Below are 20,615 nucleotides of genomic sequence, written 5' to 3'. Positions count from 1 at the left end.
ATTACACAAGCCAGGATTTAAACTCAAGTCTGACCAGCTCAAACCCCCATGGGACTTTATTCTGGCTTTCTGATCACTGCAGCCAATATAAATATTCTTACTTGGATATTCTGGGGACAGAATCCAAGCATACTCTTATATTGAATTTGGCTCATGTATTTGGAGCCTCCTGGAAACAGTCCCTTATAGAGAGACAGCGAATCACAAAATGGATGGGTTTTTGTCAGAGAAAAGGAATCCAGCCTGGGGAACGTCTCCCGGCTGACACCTTGCGAGTTGGGCTTTATCAACGGTTCTTTGGCGCATCCTGGTGGTGAAAAGTTGTTAGTAGCCCCTTCCTTACTCAGATGAAAGAACTCGTACTGTGGGTAAAGGGTGAGAGTGAAACCCAACTGAAACTTCTTACAGCTTGGGGAACATGAAGATTTTGCTTTAAAAATAAAAACTAGCAGAGATTTTTCTTTCTTTTTTCTTAAATTAAAGCTGACCAACCAGGCTGTCATAGTCTAAGGCAAGGAGACTCAGACACAAACTTTAAGTGGACGCCAAAAGAAAACCCTCAATAATCAAGACAATAATTTAACAACAAAAAAAAAAGAAAACGAAATTAATGGCAAAAAATGATGAGCAAAATTTCAAGTACAGAACAGAGAGGCTCTGACCATGCCCTTGCCCTGCCACGTCTCACTGGCCTCGCCCCAGTCCCGTGAGCACTGGCCCAGGAGCCTGGAACCCCAGCCCCTTCGAGAAGCTCTGGGTGGAGGGCTCCTGACAATGGCCCTCAAAACCTCACCATGGGAAATGGAAATGGCACCTTCAGAGGTTCCCACCAAAGAAACTTCATAGAAAGGATTACAACGGCTGCTAGGAGAAGCCAGAAGCCCTGCAGCAAGCATGGTTTCCGTAAGGCTCTTGTTTGGGCATATTTCGAATTCGATGTCATAATATATCCATATTTGATTTTGTTCTGTTTCCTTTTATCGACATATAGACACTTCAGAAGTGTACAGAGAAGGGATATTTGACCTTATAGCTCAAAGGATTTTCACAAGCCAACACACGTTTAACCGGCACCCAGATCAAGAGAGAGAACAAGACCAGAGTTCCCACCATGCCCCCTCTGTTCACTGCCACCCCGAGGTACCTCTGTCTTGATGTCCAACAGCATAGATTAGTTCTATTTTTGTTCTGTATATAAATGAAATGAATACACTCCAAGGTATTTTAAGTCTGGTTTACTTTACTGTGAGCTATGTTAGTGAGGTTAGGCCATAATCTTTGTGTGTGATTATAGTTTGTTCATTCTTATTACATGGTATGAATCTATTAAAATAAATTTATCCATTCAGCTGACATGGGTTGTTTCAGTGTGTTGTTTCAGCACACTGTGCTGCTATGAATATTCATATCCGTGTCTTTTGTTTAACATGGACATGTCTACAACGGCCAGGTTCAGCAGAACTTTCTACCTGACCTATAGACCTGCAAAGGCTTCCCTGGTAGCTCAGCTGGTAAAGAATCTGCCTATAATGCAGGAGACCCTGGTTGGATTCCTGGGTCAGGAAGTTCCCCTGGAGAAGGGATAGGCTACCCACTCCAGTATTCTTGGGCTTCCCTGGTGGCTCGGATGGTAAAGGATCCACCTGCAGTGCAGGAGACCTGGATTCCATCCCTGGGTTGGGAAGATTCCCTGGAGGAGGGCATGGCAACCCACTCCAGTATTCTTGCCTGGAGAATCGCCATGGACAGAGGAGTCTGGTGGGCTACAGTCCATGGGGTTGCAAAGAGTCGGACACGACTGAAGCAATAAGCAGCAGCATAGACCTGTGAGCCAGTGAATTGTAGAGTGGCTTGGTTTGTAGAATTATTGTAGCAGTAACTAACTCATAGTATACCCTTTTAAAGTCATAAAAATTAATTATTAGCAAAACAGACATTAAAATGCAAAGATGACTCACCTGTATTGAAACAGAAGAAAAGCACACACATGCCTGTATTTCTGCTGAGAGTGCATTTGCTGGCTCATAGGGGAGGCAGTTTCAGCTTCAGTGTCTCCTCCTCGTTAGTTTCTAAAGTGATTGGAGCAACTGCCACTCAGAGAGTTCTTGTTCCTTCCCATCTTTGTCTAGACTTTATATTTTTTATCCTTTTTACTTTCTCCGGTCAAGTGGAGTGGTATTACACTCTAGTTTATTTGCATTTCCCTAGAGAGTAATGAAGTCAAGACCCTTTCCGTATTTGGCTTTTGTATAGCTTCTTTTCTGAATTGGCTGTTCAAATCTTTGCCCATTTTTCTCTTGGGTTTTCTATCTTTTCCTTATTGATTTGTAGTTCTTTTAAAATTCTGACTTTGAGACCTTTATCAGATATATATAGAGAGAATACTTGTGAGTTGTCTTTTTGCTCCCATAATGGTGTCTTTTGGTGAACACAGTTTCTTAGTTTTCATAGAATTCATTAAAGGTTTTTTTCACTCATGATTGACAGTTTTTGTTTCCTGTTTGCAAAAGATGTGCCTATTGCAAAGTCAGAGATATTTTTATATGTTTTCTTTTAAAAACTTTACTTATTTATTTTAGCTTCAGAACTGCAATCCTTCTAGAAATTATTTTTGGTATGGTGTGAGGTAGGAGTAATAAATATGTATTTTTCCATATATGGGATGACCATATACATGTGTATCTATTTTTGTTTACATATAAAAGTGAATAATTAAATTCCCTTTTAAATGTCATGACTTTTCCCTAATTGTTCGAGTAAAATTGATACAGAAACAGCTGTTTTGAGCACTAATTGAGGTACATTATCTGCACTTCCTCATTTAATTCTCTCTGTACTTGTATGAGGTAAGTATTCATATTTCAGTTTTATAGATGAAAAGAGTGAGGCTCAGGGAATTAAAGTGTGTTGAGGGTACAGAGCAAGTAAGTCCAGAGTCCTTTAACCAGTGTTCTAAACTACCTCGCACAGAAAAATTTCATTTGGAGGATAATTGTCTGTTAAGGTACCCGTATAACATGTTGATCTATTCACAAGCTGATGGACATTTACACTGCCGCTAGTTTGGGGCTGTTATGAACAAAGCTGCTGTGAACATCTTCACTTCTCTTGGATAGATACCTAGGAGTAGTACTGCTTGGGTCATATGGTAAGTGTTGTATATGTTTATTTATTTAATTATCTCTTTATTTGGGGGCTTCCCAGGTGGCACCAGTGGTACAGAACCTGCTTGCCAACACAGGAGACTTAAGAGACGTGGGTTCAATCCCTGGGTGGGGAAGATCCCCTGGAGAAGGCAATGGCAACCCACTCCAGTGTTCTTGCCTGGAGAACCCCATGGACAGAGGAACCTGGCGGACTGTGGTCCATAGGGTCACAAAGAGTCACACACGACTGAAGTGACTTTGCAAGCACACACATCTATTTATTTATATTTTAAAAAATTTTGGCCACACCCCATAGCATGTGGGACCTTAGTCCCCTGACCAGGGATCGAGTCCATTACTTCTGGAGTGGAAAGTCCTAACCACTGAACTACCAGGGAATTTCCCTTTTGGCTAAATTTTTTATTTGTAAATATTCAGTTCTGTGGCTTGTCTTTTACTTTTTTAATGGTACCTTTTGAAAAAATAGTTTGTTGATAAAGTCCCAATTTATAAGTTTTTTCTTATGCTCTTTAGGATGGTGCTCCTTAAAAATGTGTATTTGTTTATTTGGCTGTGCCGGGTCTTAGGTACATTGTGCAGGATCTTTCCTTGTGGTGTGCGGGCTTAGTTAGTTGCCCTGCAGCATGTGGGATCTTAGTTCCCTGACCAGAGGTTGAACCTGCGTCCCCTGTATTGCAAGGTGGGTTCTTAGCCACTAGACTACCACAGAAGTCCCTTAGGTTGTGCTTTTGATGTCATATAGAAGAGATCTTTGCCTAAAATCAAGATCATGAAGGTTTTCTCACATATTTTCGTCTAGAAGCTTTATAGTTTTAGTTTTTACATTCACGTCCGTGGTCCATTTTGAGTCTGTTTCTGCGCGTGGCATGAGGTGACGGCTCACATTCATCCATGTGTGTACATTCAGTTGTCCCAGCACCATTTGTTGAAATGACCATCGTTTGCCCCTCAATCAGCTTTATTGAGCAGCTGATTTTACCACCCCTGGAGGCTGATCCACCGCTGGACTTTGAGTTGTGTGACCTAATAAATACATTTCCTCGCTGTTTACACTCATTTGAGTTTTGCATTATCCTTTGAAGCCAGAAGCCATCTGGCTGAAACCTTCTGGGTGCCACCTCTGGGTGCCAGGAGGTGGCACCCAGAAGGTCAAGTGGATGCCAGCTCTGTAGACCTTCTATGGAATAACCCACGCCTAGTTCCTTGAAATCTTTCTCAGTCTGTACTCTTTCAGTGGATTTGAGCATTGCTTCTTACTCCCAAAGAGCCCATACAATCAAAATTCTGGCCAACCTACTGAATACCCCGGGAGAGGGAAGCAACCAAACCAGACCAGTCTGAATGCTCCTTGGCTGGGACTCCAGCCAGAGACATTAAGAAGAGATGCTGTCTTCTCTAACTTCATAAGCCATGAGGACAAGGTAGGCTTAGAGCTGCCAGTGGCCACCTTTTGGTCAGGTGGCAAGAGAAAACTTAGGATTAAAGGTATTCCCTGATGGCTCAGTAGGTAAAGAATCTGCCTGCAATGCAGGAGATACAGTAGACACTGGTTCGATCCCTGAGTCAGAAAGATCCCCTGGAGGAGAAAATGGCAATCCACTCCAGTATTCTTGGCTGGAGAATCCCATGAAGACAGCAGCCTGGCGGGGGATAGTCCAAACGGTCACAAAGAGTTGGACACGACTGAGCAACTAAGCGACTTAGGAATAAAGCCCAGCAATGACAAGCAGAACCAAAAGGTGAGGAGAGAGGCAAGGTTCTCAGGATATCATGCACGCCTCTGGGTGAGCCATACCTGAAGCCCTCTGCTTCAGGGGGCAAATTGCAAACTGGGATTGGTGGGGAGGTAAGGACTCCAGCAACTAGTTAGGAGCTCTGTTTGTGCTCTGAATTGGAGACCCAGTTGTACTGGTTTCTCTCCCTAAGAAGTCCCACCTGACTCGGCCAGTGTCCTATGTTTTCCCTGCCTGTTCAGTTCAGTTCAGTCACTCAGTCATGTCCAACTCTTTGTGACCCCATGGACTGCAGCACGCCAGGCTTCCCTGTCCATCACCAACTCCCAGAGCTTACTCAAGCTCATGTCCATCATTGCCATCCGACCATCTCATCCTCTGTCGCCCCCTCCTCCTCCTGCCTTCAATCTTTCCCAACATCAGGGTCTTTTCCAATGAGTCAGTTCTTCACATCAAGTGGCCAAAGTATTGGAGCCTCAGTTTCAGCATCAGTCCTTCCAATGAATATTTAGGACCAACCTCCATTAGAATTGACTGGTTTGATCTCCTTGCTGTCCAAGGGACTCTCAAGAGTCTTCTCCAACACCACAGTTCAAAAGCATCCATTCTTCAGCACTCAGCTTTCTTTATGGTCCAACTCTCACATCCATACATGACTACTGGAAAAACCATAGCTTTGACTATATGGACCTTTGTTGGCAAAGTAATGTCTCTGCTTTTAATATGCTGTCTAGGTTGGTCATAGGTTTTCTTCCAAGGAGCAAGCGTCTTTTAATTTCATGGTTACAGTCACCATCTGCAGTGTTTTTTGAGCCCAAGAAAATAAAGTCTGGCATTGTTTCCCTATCTATCTGCCATGAAGTTATGGGACCGGATGTCATGATCTTAGTTTTTTGAATGTTGGGTTTTAGGCCAGATATTTCACTCTCCTCTTTCAATTTCATCAAGAGGCTCTTTAGTTCCTCTTCACTTTCTGCCATAAGGGTGGTGTCATCTGTATATCTGAGGTTACTGATACTTCTCCCGGTGATCTTGATTCCAGCTTGTGCTTCATACAGCCCAGCATTTCGCCTGATGTACTCTGCATATAAGTTAAGTAAGCAGGGTGACAGTATACAACCTTAATGTACTCTGTGCCTGTAGGGGCTGCTATTCTATAAATTCATGCTCAAGTGGTTATCTTGCCTTGCTTGAATGGACAGGGGTACTCAAGGTCTGGCTGCTTCCCAAGTCTCAGAAAACTGGAGTGCATTAAAAACCACCAGCAGCAAAAATGCTGATTAGAGTCATGCTAATCAATCATAGACACTCAAAGGCGCCAGCTCCCCACAGGTGAACCAAATGCGCCTGGTGAGAGCGGTAGGAAACAGACACTTTGTCAGAAACTCAAGAGCAGAGAGGCAGAGAGAGAGGCAGGTGTGGTTCCCAACCTGGCTCCGCCTTGCTGGCCAGGCAACCTCAGGTCATTTACCGAGTGTCCCTGGGGATCAGTCTTGTCCCTTGTAAAATGAGGGCTAAATATGCCTATGGTAACAGCCTTCAGCCTTTGCTTCCTCTGACTCACAGTTGGAGTGTGGACGTCTGCTCAGGTCTGCCCAGTCTTCACTGCATGTGTGGGTCCCTCACTCCCAGCACAGCTGGGGACCACCCTGCCCCTCCGTGTGAGTCAGAGTCTGGACTACCTGGGCCGTGTCACCTTCTTCCCAAAGTCCCCAGGCCAGAGCTTATTGCTTCTGCCTCTCACCTGTGTCTATCTCTCCACAACACAGTGTGTTATGCCTTTTCTGAAGGGTTGGGATGATTAATGAGAATTAAAGAACTTAAAGCTGTGGTCTAGAGACTTCTCTGGTGGTCCAGTGGTTGACTCTGCATTCCTAAAGCAGGGGGCACGTGTTTAATCCCTTGTCATGAAACTTGGATCCCACATGTCGTAGGGTGTACCCTAAAATTTTTTTGAATAAATATATATTTTTAAAAGCTGTGACGTAAACCTGATGGTGATTAAAGGGAGAAAATCATACTCACTGGCATTCCTTTCAGGAGAAGCACTGTTTATTTGTTCAGGAAGAAAATTCCTTGATAAACTCACATGGGAGAGAAGTGAGCACCACCCCCCACCCCCCCGCCCTGCCCCAGAAGACCTGAGGACAGCTAGGATTCTCCCAAGTGCCTGGGTGTAAAGAATCTTCAGGTTACACTGCAACACGGTGGGGAGTAGGAAAGGTGGGGGTCCTGGGGTGTCACCCCCCCCTTGAATCTCCCACATGCCCCAACTAAGACCGGACGCAGCCACATAAGTAAATAAATAAATAAAATATTTTTTAAATGATGTCATCTTCTAAGGAGTTATATGGCTGGTGCCAGAAGAAGAAAAATAGATCTTTATGGTTTAACAGGTGTTTGCTGGGCTTCCCCAACGGATCAGCGGTGAAGAATCACCTGCAATGCAGTAGATGCGGGTTCGATCCCTGGGTGGGGAAGGTCCCCTGGAGGAGGGCATGGCAGCCCACTCCAGTATTCTTGCCTGGAGAACCCATGGACAAGGGGCCTGGAGGGCTACAGTCCACGGGGTCACTAAGAGTTGAACACGACTGAGCACCAGCCGCTGCCTTGGGGGAGGTCTGATTAGCACATAATGCAGATGCCTAGTGCACACTGGAGGGGAGGATGTCCAAATGAGCAGAGAAAATTTTTGTTTAAAGTTTTCTTGTCTTGCCTTAAAATAAGAATTTTATTTTATCACCCAGATTCTGTCACCTCTCAAAAGGCCTGCTTTTCCCAACTGCCCTGCAGCAAGTCCCTACCCATCTTTTAGGAAGCTCTTGGGAGGCCCGTGCCCCTTCTCGCCAGGAGTGCACTTCTCCAAGTCTGAGTTGGTCCATAGTAGGTGCTCAGTAAATACCTATCCACTGGCTGAATAAAAAATGACGAGAAGACTTCCCTGGTGGTCCAATGGTTAAGAATCCACCTGCCAATGCGAGGGACTTGGGTTCAACCCCTGGTCTGGGAAGACTTCGCCTGCCATGGGGAAAATTAGCCGTTGCTCGGAAACTACGGAAGCCCGAACTCTAGAGTCCATGCTCTGCAACAAGAGGAGCCATCGCCGTGAGAGGTGCAGCACAACTCGAGAGCAGCCCCTGCTTGCTGCAACTAGAGAAAGCCCACACACAGCAATGAACACGAGTACCCAGCACAGACAAAATAAAATGAATTAAAAAAATTTAAATGCCTATTATAAGCCAAGCGCTGGTCTAGGTACTTGGGTTTCATCAGTGAACAAAGGTAAAAGCCTCTGCCTCCTGGAACTCACATTTTATTTGGGGCAAAGTGGAGGATGGGGAAAGACAATAAATAATGAATGTTATCATTCTGGTCATGGTGGAAAATCACACCAACATGCCCACTACGAATAACTTAAAACACAGGACAAAATATCTTCTTAAAAGTGTAAAAGCGCTAAGAAGGAAGTGAGGAATTACTGGGCCATGCTGAGTCTAGGAGATGAGGTTCATACCTGACAGACATGGACTTATCTAATCTACGTCAAGGCTGTATATTGTCACCCTGCTTATTTAACTTATATGCAGAGTACATCATGAGAAACGCTGGGCTGGAGGAAGCACAAGCTGGAATCAAGATTGCTGGGAGAAATATCAATAACCTCAGATGTGCAGATGACATCACCCTTATAGCAGAAAGTGAAGAGGAACTAAAAAGCCTCTTGATGAAAGTTAAAGAGGAGAGTGAAAAAGGTGGCTTAAAGCTCAACATTCAGAAAACGAAGATCATGGCATCTGGTCCCATCACTTCATGGGAAATAGAGGGGGAAACAGTGGAAACAGTGTCAGACTTTATTTTGGGGGGCTCTAAAATCACTGCAGATGGTGATTGCAGCCATGAAATTAAAAGATGCTTACTCCTTGGAAGGAAAGTTATAACCAACCTAGATAGCATACTGAAAAGCAGAGACATTACTTTGCCAACAAAGGTCCATCTAGTCAAGGCTATGTTTTTTCCAGTGGTCGTGTATGGATGTGAGAGTTGGACTATGAAGAAAGCTGAACACCAAAGAATGGATGTTTTTGAACTGTGGTGTTGGAGAAGACTCTTGAGAGTCCCTTGGACAGCAAGGAGATCCAACCAGTCCATTCTGAAGGAGATCAGCCCTGGGATTTCTTTGGAAGGAATGATGCTAAAGCTGAAACTCCAGTACTTTGGCCACCTCATGCGAAGAGTTGACTCATTGGAAAAGACTCTGATGCTGGGAAAGATTGAGGGCAGAAGGAGAAGGGGATGACAGGGGATGAGATGGCTGGATGGCATCACTGACTCAATGGATGTGAGTTTGAGTGAACTCTGGGAGTTGGTGATGGATAGGGAGGCCTGGTGTGCTGCGATTCATGGGGTCGCAAAGAGTCGGACATGACTGAACGACTGAACTGAACTGAATCCTTACAGCCGTCCCCTGAATTATCCTGGGAAATCAGTAGTGCCGGTACATGGTCAGGGTTGCCTCAGGGTTGTGAAATAAATTAGTGTGCGTGCTAGGCTCTGGGGCCTTATATACATGGTCCCATTTGAGCCTCACAGCATCTCTGTGAGATGGAAGCTATTGCTTACTGTTATTTTCCTAATTTTACAAATGAGAAAACAGAGTGTTCAAGTGACCTGCCCAGGGTCACATAGCTAGTCAGTGGCAGAACAGGCTTTGAGCTCAAGCCTGCGTCCAGAGTCTGTAAATTGAAACACAGTCCTTGCCACCTCTTGGTAAGTATCATCTATTGTTTTTCTATTAGCTTTAACAGAAAGATAACTCTAGTAGGAATGTTACTATTACCTTATTTATGAAGAAGTGAGTATATTATCTTTATGGAAGTCTTGTTTTATGCAAAGATGTTAAAAAGTGCTTAGACAAGGAAAAACTACAATCCAAGCACAGCCTACTGGTGTTACTCAAAACTGTAGACACAGAAATTCATCAGGGAGCAGGAGAAAATTCTTAAGGCTGAGCTAGTGAACTCAAACTGAGAACAAATAGTCCTGGAGGCCAGGACAGGGAAGCCACCTGATTCCATGTCCTCTCAGCCAACCTAGGTCAGGACACACGACAGGTGAGGGATGGTAGGCGTGGCCTCAGTTCTATACCCTCCTTGACTGCTGAGAACCTGGGCCCTCCTGGGGTCGGGTGTGTGTGTGATGTAACGCTCAGGTTCATGGTGTCAGATCTAGCCTGTGACACTGAGCAAGTGACGTGATTTACTTATTTTGCATTTTATTTTCAATTTATTAAATTAACTTTTTATTGGAGTCTAGTGGATTTACAATGTTCTGTTAGTCTCTGCTGTACAGCAAAGTGAATCGGCCATACACATACATGTATCCACTCTCTTTGACTCCGTTCGCATATAGGTCATTACAGAACACTGAACACAGTTCCCCGTGCTCTACAGCAGGTTCTTATAAGTTATCTTTTATAAATAGTAGTGTGTACACATCCATCCTAATCTCCCAGTTTATCCCCACCTCCTTCCCCCTTGGTAAGCGTGAGTCTGCTTTCAACTTTTGTCAATAGGGTTATTTGTATCATTTTTTTTTTTTTTTAGATTCCACATATAAGTGATAACAGGCTTCTCTGATAGCTCAGTTGGTAAAGAATCCACCTGCAATGCAGGAGACCCTGGTTTTATTCCTGGGTCCAGAAGATCCGCAGGATAAGAGATAGGCTACCCACTCCAGTATTCTCGGCTTCCCTTGTGGCTCAGATGGTAAAGAATCTGTCTGCAATGCGGGAGACCTGGGTTTAATCCCTGGGTGGGGAAGATCCCCTAGAGGAGGGTATGGCAACCCACTCCAGTATTCTGGCTTAGAGAATTCCACAGACTGTATAGTCCACAGGGTTGCAAAGAGTCAGACACAACTGAGTGACTTTCACTTTCATAAGTGATATCATATGATATGTGTCTTTCTCTGTCTGACCTACTTCTTTCAGTATGACAATCTCTAGGTCCATCCATTGGGCAAGTGACTTTAACAGCACTTTTGCAAAATGGGAGTGATAACATATAACTAAGATCATGGCATCCGGTCCCATCACCTCACAGCAAATTGATGGGGAAACAATGGAAACAGTGGCTGACTTTTTTGGGGGGCTCCAAAATCACTGCAGATGGTGATTGCAGCCATGAAATTAAAAGACACTTACTCCTTGGAAGGAAAGTTACAACCAACCTAGACAGCATATTAAAAAGCAGAGACATTACTTTGTCAACAAAGGTCCGTCTAGTCAAGACTATGGTTTTTCCAGTAGTCATGTATGGATGTGAGAGTTGGACTATAAAGAAAGCTGAGCACAGAAGAACTGATGCTTTTGAACTGTGATGTTGGAGAAGACTCTTGAGAGTCCCTTGGACTGCAAGGAGATCCAACCAGTCCTGGGTGTTCATTGGAAGGACTGATGTTGAAGCTGAAACTCCAATACTTGGACCACCTTATGCGAAGAACTGACTGATTTGAAAAGACCCTGACGCTGGGAAAGATTGAGGGCGGAAGGAGAAGGGGACGACAGAGGATGAGATGGTTGGATGGCATCACCAACTCAATGGACATGAGTTTGGGTAAACTCCGGGAGTTGGTAATGGACAGGGATGCCTGGCATGCTGCGGTTCATGGGGTCGCTGAGTCGGTCATGACTGAGCAACTGAACTGAACTGAACATATTCCAATGGTTATAAGATGTACCACTAAGAAACAAACAAAAAAACACCAACTGCATGGTGACAACATGTCTTAACAATAGTGCTGGACAAGTCATAAACCAGTCATGGCAATTCTCCTGGCTTGGAGATTTCTCTCATTTCTTCTGCAAGATTGGCAATTTCTCCCAATTAGGTTCCATTGCTTGGTGTGTGAGCTTCCCTGGTGGCTCAGTGGTAAAGAATCTACCTGCAATGCAGGAGATGCAGGTTCAATCCCTGGGTTGGAAAGATCCCCTGGAGAAGAAAAAATGGCAACCCACTCTAATATTCTTGCCTGGAGAATCCCATAGACAGAGGAGCCTGGCGGGCTACAGTCCATAGGGTCGTGAAGAGTCGGACATGACTGAAGCGACTGAGCACTGGCTCCCATGTAGTCTTTTTGCCCACATCTTAGGAGCAAAATGTAACACAACTCCTGTTTCTAGTTTGTCTTCTTGCCTTTGTAGTTCAGTCACTCAGTCATCTCCTACTCTTTGCACCCCCATGGGCTACAGCACAGCAGGCTTCCCCGTGCTTCACCATCTCCTGCCTGTCCCTCAGCTTCTTCCTATCTCAGGTTCTGCCAAGCACTTGCTGTTGTTTCATAAGAGAAGAGTAGTCCTCTCTCTAAAGAGAAAACTCTGTTTCATTTGGTATCAGTTTCCCTCCCTGTTGCTCCATATCCGTGCCTTTCCCCGTCATCACTTTTATCTGAATGCTGAATCACACCATGATATTTTCAGACATTTTAATAGTACCAAATTCAGTACGTGCCGTACCAACAGTGCATCCAACTCAGATGAAGGAAAGACAATATGGGCCGCTGTGCTCAATTTCTCACATTTGCAAACAATGATGTTCCCATCAGGACTTTGACATTTGATTCTAAGACACAATCCCAATGTCAGAGATGTTAAAATATAGGAAGTTATGCATGTCTTAGGCTTCCCTTGTGGCTCAGCTGGTAAAGAATCCGCCTGCAATGCGGGAGACCTGGATTCGATCCCTGGGTTGGGAAGATCCCCTGGAGAAGGGAAAGGCTACCCACTCCAGTATTCTAGCCTGGAGAATTCCATAGACTCTGTAGTCCATGCAGTTGCAAAGTGTCGGACACGACTAAGCGACTTTCACTCATGTCTTAGAATTGGGTAGACAGGGTAGCAAATACCTGTATTGATTAGAATTCTTTTGACAAGAAAGTGACAGAAAACTCAACCCAGATTGACTTAAGTGAAAGGAGTATACTGAGTTGTGCTGCTGTGCTGTCTTGTCTGACTCTTTGCGACCCACATACTGCAGCCCACCAAGCTCTTCTGTCCATGGAATTTTCCAGGCAAGAATACTGAAGCAGGTTGCTGTTTCCTCCTCCAGGGGATCTCCCCGACCCAGGAATCCAGCCCGCGTCGCCTATGTTTCCTGCATTGGCAGGCATCTTCTTTTACCAAGTCCCAAAGTCCTTGTATTAACGCAGCTTCAGGTATGGCTAAACTCAGGACTCCAGGATAAAATCAAGACTCAGTTTCTCTTCACTTCTCTCTCTCTCTTCCATAGGGGTGGCTTCCGTCTCAGATTTCACTTGGTAGCAAGCTGGAGTCAGCGGCTCTAATCCTACTATCCTCTCTGGTTTCAAGTCCAGCTAAAAGGAGCAAGCACCTTTGTCCCAGAATTTTGAACCTGAGTCTCAGTATCGCTCACTGGCTCTGACAGGTCACCTGTCTGGCCCTGGACCAGTCATCACGGTTATGCGGGAGCTGCTGAGTTACCTGCTGGAAGCCCAAGGGCTGCTGGGGCTGCAGAGGGAAATGACGAGGATGGACATGGGGTCACAAAAACAGTGCACGATTGACTGTGGGGAATTAGGTGAGAGAAGCCTCCCCGGGGCAAGCCTCTCAGGGTGAATTTGGTCCCTGCTCCTCCGCTCTGTGCAGCAGGAGGAGGCCTCTGCTGAGACCCACCCGCTCCATCTGAGTCAGCCTCGCAAGGCCTCCCTTCCGGGCCGCTGACACCGCACTGACTCAGCGGCTACGTGAGCTGGTTGCTGCCTGGAAAGTTAACAAGCCTGGGAGCCAAGACATTCCTCCTGTGACGGGGTTGGTGCCGCGAGTGGGTGGAATGAATGAAAAAGAGTGGGAGCACCATGGCTCCTAAAGTGTTTATGAAGTCAAGAAGCTCAGAAAGCAAGGGAGGGGAAATCTGTGGCAGCAGTGGGAGCTGGTGACCCCCTCACACCAGCGCTGGTCCCTGGTTGGGGGGTGGGAGCTGTCTTCACCCTGGCCCCATCCACCCTCCAGCTCTGCCCATCTTTTTCCTTCAAATCTAAGGGTCAAGGAGCAGGACTAGGGGATCTATCTATCCCTTGGAGGGGAGGAGAGGAAGAGAAGAGGGAGGCTCAGTTAGGAGGGGGTCCTGGAGGACAGAAAATAGGGGAGACAGAAAGGGAAGATGGGGAGTGCTTGCCACAACCGCTCAGAAACTGGATGGAGCACAAACATGGAGCACCTGCTCTCTGCCAGGTCCCCAACTAGGGGGTGAGGCCCTCCCAGTAAATAGGCTTTTGTCTCTGCCTTCAGGGAGCACAGAGTCTGGTCTGGACACAATAAGAAAATTGTTCATCGTAACGGAATGTGATGGTACAGGGACCTGGAGTTTATTAAAGGAAGGAACCCGGGGGAGAAGTGAAGGAGGTCATTGCCAAGCAGGAGGCCTCAGGTCAGGCTAGCCTTGACTGAGACTAGAGGGGGTGTGTGTGTGTGCGTGTGTGTCTGCAGGAATGTGGGCTCTGGACACAGCTGTGGAACAGTTCTCTTCGAATCAAGGGGAACCTTTCCGACGTCTCTTTCAGGCTTTGGCTACTGGCTTTTGGGAGTGGCAAACTGCCTGGCAAGGAGGCTCCTGCCAGCCAAGGACAATCCTCCACATGAGGGGACAGCTGGGGTGGCCACGAGGCCTCGGAGCCCTCACTCTCAGCAGCTGGAGGATGGGAGCACCAGCCTGGTGGAGCCACCTGGACGGGGTGGAGGGGAGGTGATGCCAACGGCCTCTGCTCTGATGTTCCTCACGCTGGATGTCTGGTGGAGGATGGGCTAGGGAGCAGAAGGGAGCTAGGGGGCAGGGGACTTCCTGGAGGAGAAGGTCCTTCTGGGGCATCTTGTAGAACAGCTCAGGAGGTGGACAAGCAAAGAACAACCTAAGGCGTCAATGTGTGCAACAGTTATAGGAGAACGTGGCACTTTCCGGGAAGGCTAAGCTGTTTAGGTAGGACACTGGGCTGTCACAGGGGTGGGCGGGGCCAGGTCATGAAGGTCCTGTGTGCCATACTAAAAGACCGGGGATTCAAGTTCTTTTGAAAAGAACTGGAATCTCACGCAAGTGTAGAGAACGGACGTGTAGACATGGTGGGGCCTGGGGATGGGAGGGGGGATGAACTGGGAGATTAGGCTTAATATAAATACACTGCCATGGGTAAAACAGAAAGCGAATATACCTGCTGCGTAGCACAGGGAGCTCGGCTCTGTGCTCTGCGATGATCCAGGAGGGTGGGGTGGGAAGGGGAAAGATGGGAGGGAAGCCAGGAGGGAGAGGGTATGTATGTTTGTATATATACCGTTGCTGTTGTTGTTCAGTCGCTAAGTCGTGTCCAACTCTTTTGCGACCCCATGGACTGTAGCCAGCCAGGCTCCTCTGTCTATGGGGTTCTCCAGGCAAGATATACCCACAGGAGTGGGTAGCCATTTCCTTCTCCAGGGAATCTTCTCTACCCAGGGATCAAACCCATGTCTTCTGCATTGGAAGGTGGATTCTTTATCACTAACCCACCAAGGAAGCCCAAGCATATGTGTGCGTGTGTGCATGTGTATGTGTGTGTGTTAGTCACTCAGTCATGTCCGACTCTTTGCAATCCCATGGACTGTAGCCTGCTAGGCTCCTCTGTCCATGGGATTCTCCAGGCAAGAATACTAGAATGAGTTGCCATTCCCTTCTCCAAGGGATCTTCCTGACCCAGGGATTAAACCCAAGTCTCCTGCATTGCAGGCAGCTTCTTTACCATCGGAGCCACCAGGGAAGCCCTGTGTGTGTGTGTGTGTGTGTGTGTGTGTGTGTGTGTGTAGGCCTCCCAGGCTTCCCAGGTGGTGCTAGTGGTAAAGAACCCACCTGCCAATGCAGGGGACCTGAGAGACGTGGCTTCAGTCCCTGGGTGGGGAAGATCCCCCGGAGGATGAAATGGCAACCCACTCTAGTATTCTTGCCTGGAGAATCCCATGGACAGAGGGGCCTCCAGTCCATAGGGTTGCAAAGAGTCGGACATGGCTGAAGTGACTTAGCACATGCATAAGCCTCCCAGGTGGCGCTAGTGGTAAAGAACCCACCTACCAATGCGTGTAGAAGTAAGGTGTGGGTTTGATCCCTGGGTCAGGAAGATCCCCTGGAGTAAGAAATGGTAATCCACTCCAGTATTCTTGCCTGGAGAATGCCATGGACATAGGGGCCTGGCAGGCTGCAGTCCATAGGATCACAAGAGTTGAACATGACTGAAGTGACTTAGCACATACGCATGCATATATGTGTGTGTGTGTGTGTGTGTGTGTGTATATGTATATATATGTGTGAAAGTCACTCGGTAGTGTCCGACTCTTTGCGACCCCATGAGTATATACAGTTCATGGAATTCTCCAGGCCAGAATACTGGAGTGGGTAGCCTTTCCCTTCTCCAGGGGATCTTCCCAACCTAGGGATTGAACCCAGGTCTCCCACATTGCCAGCTGAGCCACCAGGGAAGCCCAAAAATACTCTAGTGGGCAGCCTATCCCTTCTCCAGTGGATCTTCCCAACCCAGGAATCAAACTGGGCTCTCCTGCATTGCAGGTGGGTTCTTTACCACAGAGCTATCAGGGAAGCCTGGATATATGTATATATATAGCTGATTCACTTCATTGTTCACCAGAAGCTAACAACACTATAAACCAATTATACTCCAAAAAAACAAAAGTAAAAAGGAACTGGACTTTCCTTCCACCCCACTTCAGCCCTTTCTGCAGACATTCAGCACCGTCATGGGGTGAGGCGGCCCGGCCCTGTTTGGATGGGTGCAACCAAGGGCCCCGATGCTCTGCAGCACTGAAGTGAGCAAGAGGCCACCAGCAGGCAAATGGCCAGAGAGTGATGGCCAGAGAAGGGCTGTCTCCAGGCGCTGAGGGAAACGCAGGAGTCGGGAGCAATTTGAAAGTTGTTTTCTTGACGTAGGCATTTTAGAAATAGAAAGAAATGTCGTCACAAGGGAGTCCCATGGAGAGGAATGAATGCAGGATTTGGAGTCAGCAAAGCCAAAGGCCTGGGCCTGCGGCCCAGCACCACTGTGCCAGCTGGACAACTCTGGGAAGGTCACTCAGCCCACCGAGGCCCTATTTCCACATCTGCACTGGGATCATTTCTATTCCACGGGGTCAACTAAGATAACATCCGTGTGCAAAAAAGGCTGTGCAAATACTAAGTTACAGTCGTTTTGCAAAAAAAAAAAAAAGAAGCCCACAGCAAGAATTCCTCAGGCTCTTTTGACCCCAGTTCCCGCTTGGCACTGATTAGGTCGGTCGGGACTTACTGGATGACATAGCAAGTCAGCAGCAGAGCTAAGGTGTCAACTCACCCGAGGACCGACTCCAACATCGTCAGCAGAATCAGCTGAGATCCAGCTTCACTCTGCAATTTGGATGGCCAAGGCATTCCCAGGAAGTCCCTTTCAGCACAGAGTGTTCACAGTGGTTCCCGTGGGCAGCCCCAATATCCCCCGAAAGGTTGGCGAGATGTAGCAATAGCTGGATGAGGTTCCCAAGAGGCAGGGCAGAGAGGGAGACAAAGAACAGACATTTGTCCTGAGAACAGAAGAGACTGTGTTTCTCCACCCTTCCTGTGGCCACAGCCCTCCAACTCCCACCAGTGCTTTCAAAATACTGGAGTAGGTTTCCATTCCCTTCTCCAGGGGATCTTCCAGACCCAGGGATTAAACCCAGGTCTCGTGCATTGCAGGCAGATTCCTTACCATCTAATCCATTAGCTGCTACTGCTGCTGCTAAGTCGCTTCAGTCGTGTCCAACTCTGTGTGACCCCACAGACAACAGCCCACCAGGCTCCGCCGTCCCTGGGATTCTCCAGGCAAGAACACTGGAGTGGGTTGCCATTTCCCTCTCCAATGCATGAAAGTGAAAAGGGAAAGTGAAGTCACTCAGTCGTGTCCGACTCTTAGCGACCCTATGACTGCAGCCTACCAGGCTCCTCTGTCCATGGGATTTTCCAGGCAAGAGTGGGGTGCCATTGCCTTCTCTGCTGAGCCTTTAGGGAAGCCCTCAAAACAGATGTATTGAGATATAGTTCACAGACCATAAAAGAATCCTCTTGAAGTGTACAATTCAATGTTGTTGTATTTTGTTTTGTTTTTATTCACAGAGTGACACAAATATCACCACAACAAATTGTGGAATATTTTCATCTCCCCATAGAAGATGCCATCCAGCCATCTCATCCTCTGTCGTCCCCTTATCCTCCTGCCCCCAATCACTTCCAGCATCAGAGTCTTTTCCAATGAGTCAACTCTTCACATGAGGTGGCCAAAGTACTGGAGTTTCAGCTTTAGCATCAGTCCTTCCAGCAAACACCCAGGACTGATCTCCTTTAGAATGGACTAGTTGGGTCTCCTTGCGGTCCAAGGGACTCTCAGGAGTCTTCTCCAACACCACAGTTCAAAAGCATCAATTCTTCGGCGCTCAGCCTTCTTCACAGTCCAACTCTCACATCCATACATGACCACTGGAAAAACCATAGCCTTGACTAGATGGACCTTTGTTGGCAAAGTAATGTCTCCACTTTTCAATATGCTATCTAGGTTGGTCATAACTTTTCTTCCAGGAGTGGGTAGCCATTCCCTTCTCCAGGGAATCTTCCCAACCTAGGGAATTGAACCCAGGTCCCCTGAATTGGCAGCCGGATTCTTTATCGTCTGAGCTACCAGGGAAGAGAGGCAAAAAAAAAAAAAAAAAAAAACCTCAGATTGAATAACATAGACTGGGTGCCCCCAGTCTCCAAGTGGCTTTATGTGTTGCAATCTCTGGGGCCCAGAGTGGTGGTGGTGTTTCCGTTTTTCCTTGTTTATCAAGAAAAGATATTTAACTGAACATGAAATGGAGCTGCAATTTATAAGAATATGACATATTTGAAAACTTTTGAAAGCTTTTTGAAATCTTATAAAAAGCTCTTGACTGAATTACTGTATGTGATACCATTCTTAAACTGTTTAACATACTTTTATTTTTTGAGGAACAAGAGCTCCATTTTTTAAATTTGATCATTTCTTGCATTTGAAGTACTCCTTGATGACATCCTTGGCTTGAAACTCTTCACCAAAACCCTAAAAAAAAAAGAAAAAACAATTTTACTAACATTCAGAAATTTGGCTAAGTAGTTAGCACGAGTTAAAGCAAAGCTTTAACAAAAATTAGCACATGTCTTTTGACAATGCTTTCCATCATTAAAACGTCATAGCGAATATTCAGTTCAGTTCAGTTGCTCAGTTGTGTCTGACTCTTTGCTACCCCATGAACTGCAACACGGCAGGCCTCCCTGTCCATCACCAACTCCCAGAGTTAACAATTACTCAGCTATTAAAAATAATGCATTTGAATCAGTTCTAATGAGGTGAATGAAACTGGAGCCTACTATACAGAGTGAAGTAAGTCAGAAAGAAAAACATCAGTACAGTATATTAACGCATGTATATGGAATTTAGAAAGATGGTCACGATGACCCTATACGTGAGACAGCAAAAGAGACACAGATGTAAAGAACAGACTTTTGGACTCAGTGGGAGAAGGCGAGGGTGGGATGATTTGTGAGAAAAGCACTGAAACATGTATATTACCATATGTGAAATAGATTGCCAGTCCAGGGTCGATGCATGAGACAGGGTGCTCAGGGCTGGTGCATTGGGATAACCCTGAAGGATGGGATGGGGCGGGATGGGGGAGTGGGGTTCAGGATGGGGGAAACATGTACACCAACGGCTGATTCATGTCAATGTATGGCAAAACCAATACAATATTGTAAAGTAATTAGCCTCCAATTAAAAGAAATAAATTTATTAAAAATAAATAAATAAATAAATTTTAAAAAAGAAAAAAAAAAGTCTTATAGCCATTTTCAGGGACCTTAATGACTTTCAGTGTTTTTAAGGCTTATAACATGGCTTTCCTTTTACCAGCATTTTCCAAATTTCTGCAGAAATACATTCAGGTAAGCAGATTCATTGACTGGGTTTGTTTAACATATTTTTAAATTGTGATAAAATATACATAACAGGAAATTCACTCTGGGACTTCCCTGGTGGCCCCGTGGTTAAGACTCTGCACTTCCAACTGCAGGAAACATGGGTTCAATCCCTGGTTGGGAAACTAAGGTCCCACAGGCCACAAGGTGTGGCCGAAACAACATACAAAAATTGACTTTAACAATTTTTCAGCATACGGTTCAGTGGCATCACATTCACTCACACTGTTGTTCAGCCATCTCCACCATCCATCTGCAGAACTTTTTCATCCTCCCACACTGAAGCTTTGTACCACTTACATCCTAACTCCTCGTGCCTCCTTCCCTCAGCCCCGGGAAACCACCGCTCTACTCCTTGTCGCTATAAATTTGACGGCTCCAGGTGCCTCACATGAGCGGAATCATTCATGGCTTTGTTTGTTTCCTTGATCTGGCTTCTTTCACTTGGTGTCATGCCTTCCAGGTTCAACCCTGTGGTCACACGTGTCAGAATTTCATGTAGCTGCTTTCCCACGCTTCCTTGGGATTTCTGTGAATCTCAGGATGAATCTCTACCCCTGAAGGTGATCTCGTTTGTTTTCCTCACAATCAGAGAGGGCCTGTGGTCTCTGGGTTGCCTCACAGCTGACTGGCACCCACGGCCTGCCCAGGGGCATGACACCCACTGCTGC

At 46.3% G+C, this 20,615-nt stretch overlaps 1 non-coding gene across 1 annotated transcript; it reads right to left on the bottom strand.

Annotated features, from left to right (window-relative positions):
• Positions 1-19,804: 19,804 nt before the first annotated feature.
• On the bottom strand, positions 19,805-19,935 carry LOC112584820. Its single transcript, XR_003109218.2, has one exon. It is a non-coding gene; the product is annotated as a small nucleolar RNA SNORA33 (small nucleolar RNA).
• Between the last annotated feature and the right edge of the window lie 680 nt (positions 19,936-20,615).

This window comes from Bubalus bubalis, chromosome 4 (genome assembly GCF_019923935.1).
Source record: "Bubalus bubalis isolate 160015118507 breed Murrah chromosome 4, NDDB_SH_1, whole genome shotgun sequence".
Classification (NCBI taxonomy): Eukaryota; Metazoa; Chordata; class Mammalia; order Artiodactyla; family Bovidae; genus Bubalus; species Bubalus bubalis.
This window is presented reverse-complemented; position numbering and strand designations above follow the sequence as displayed.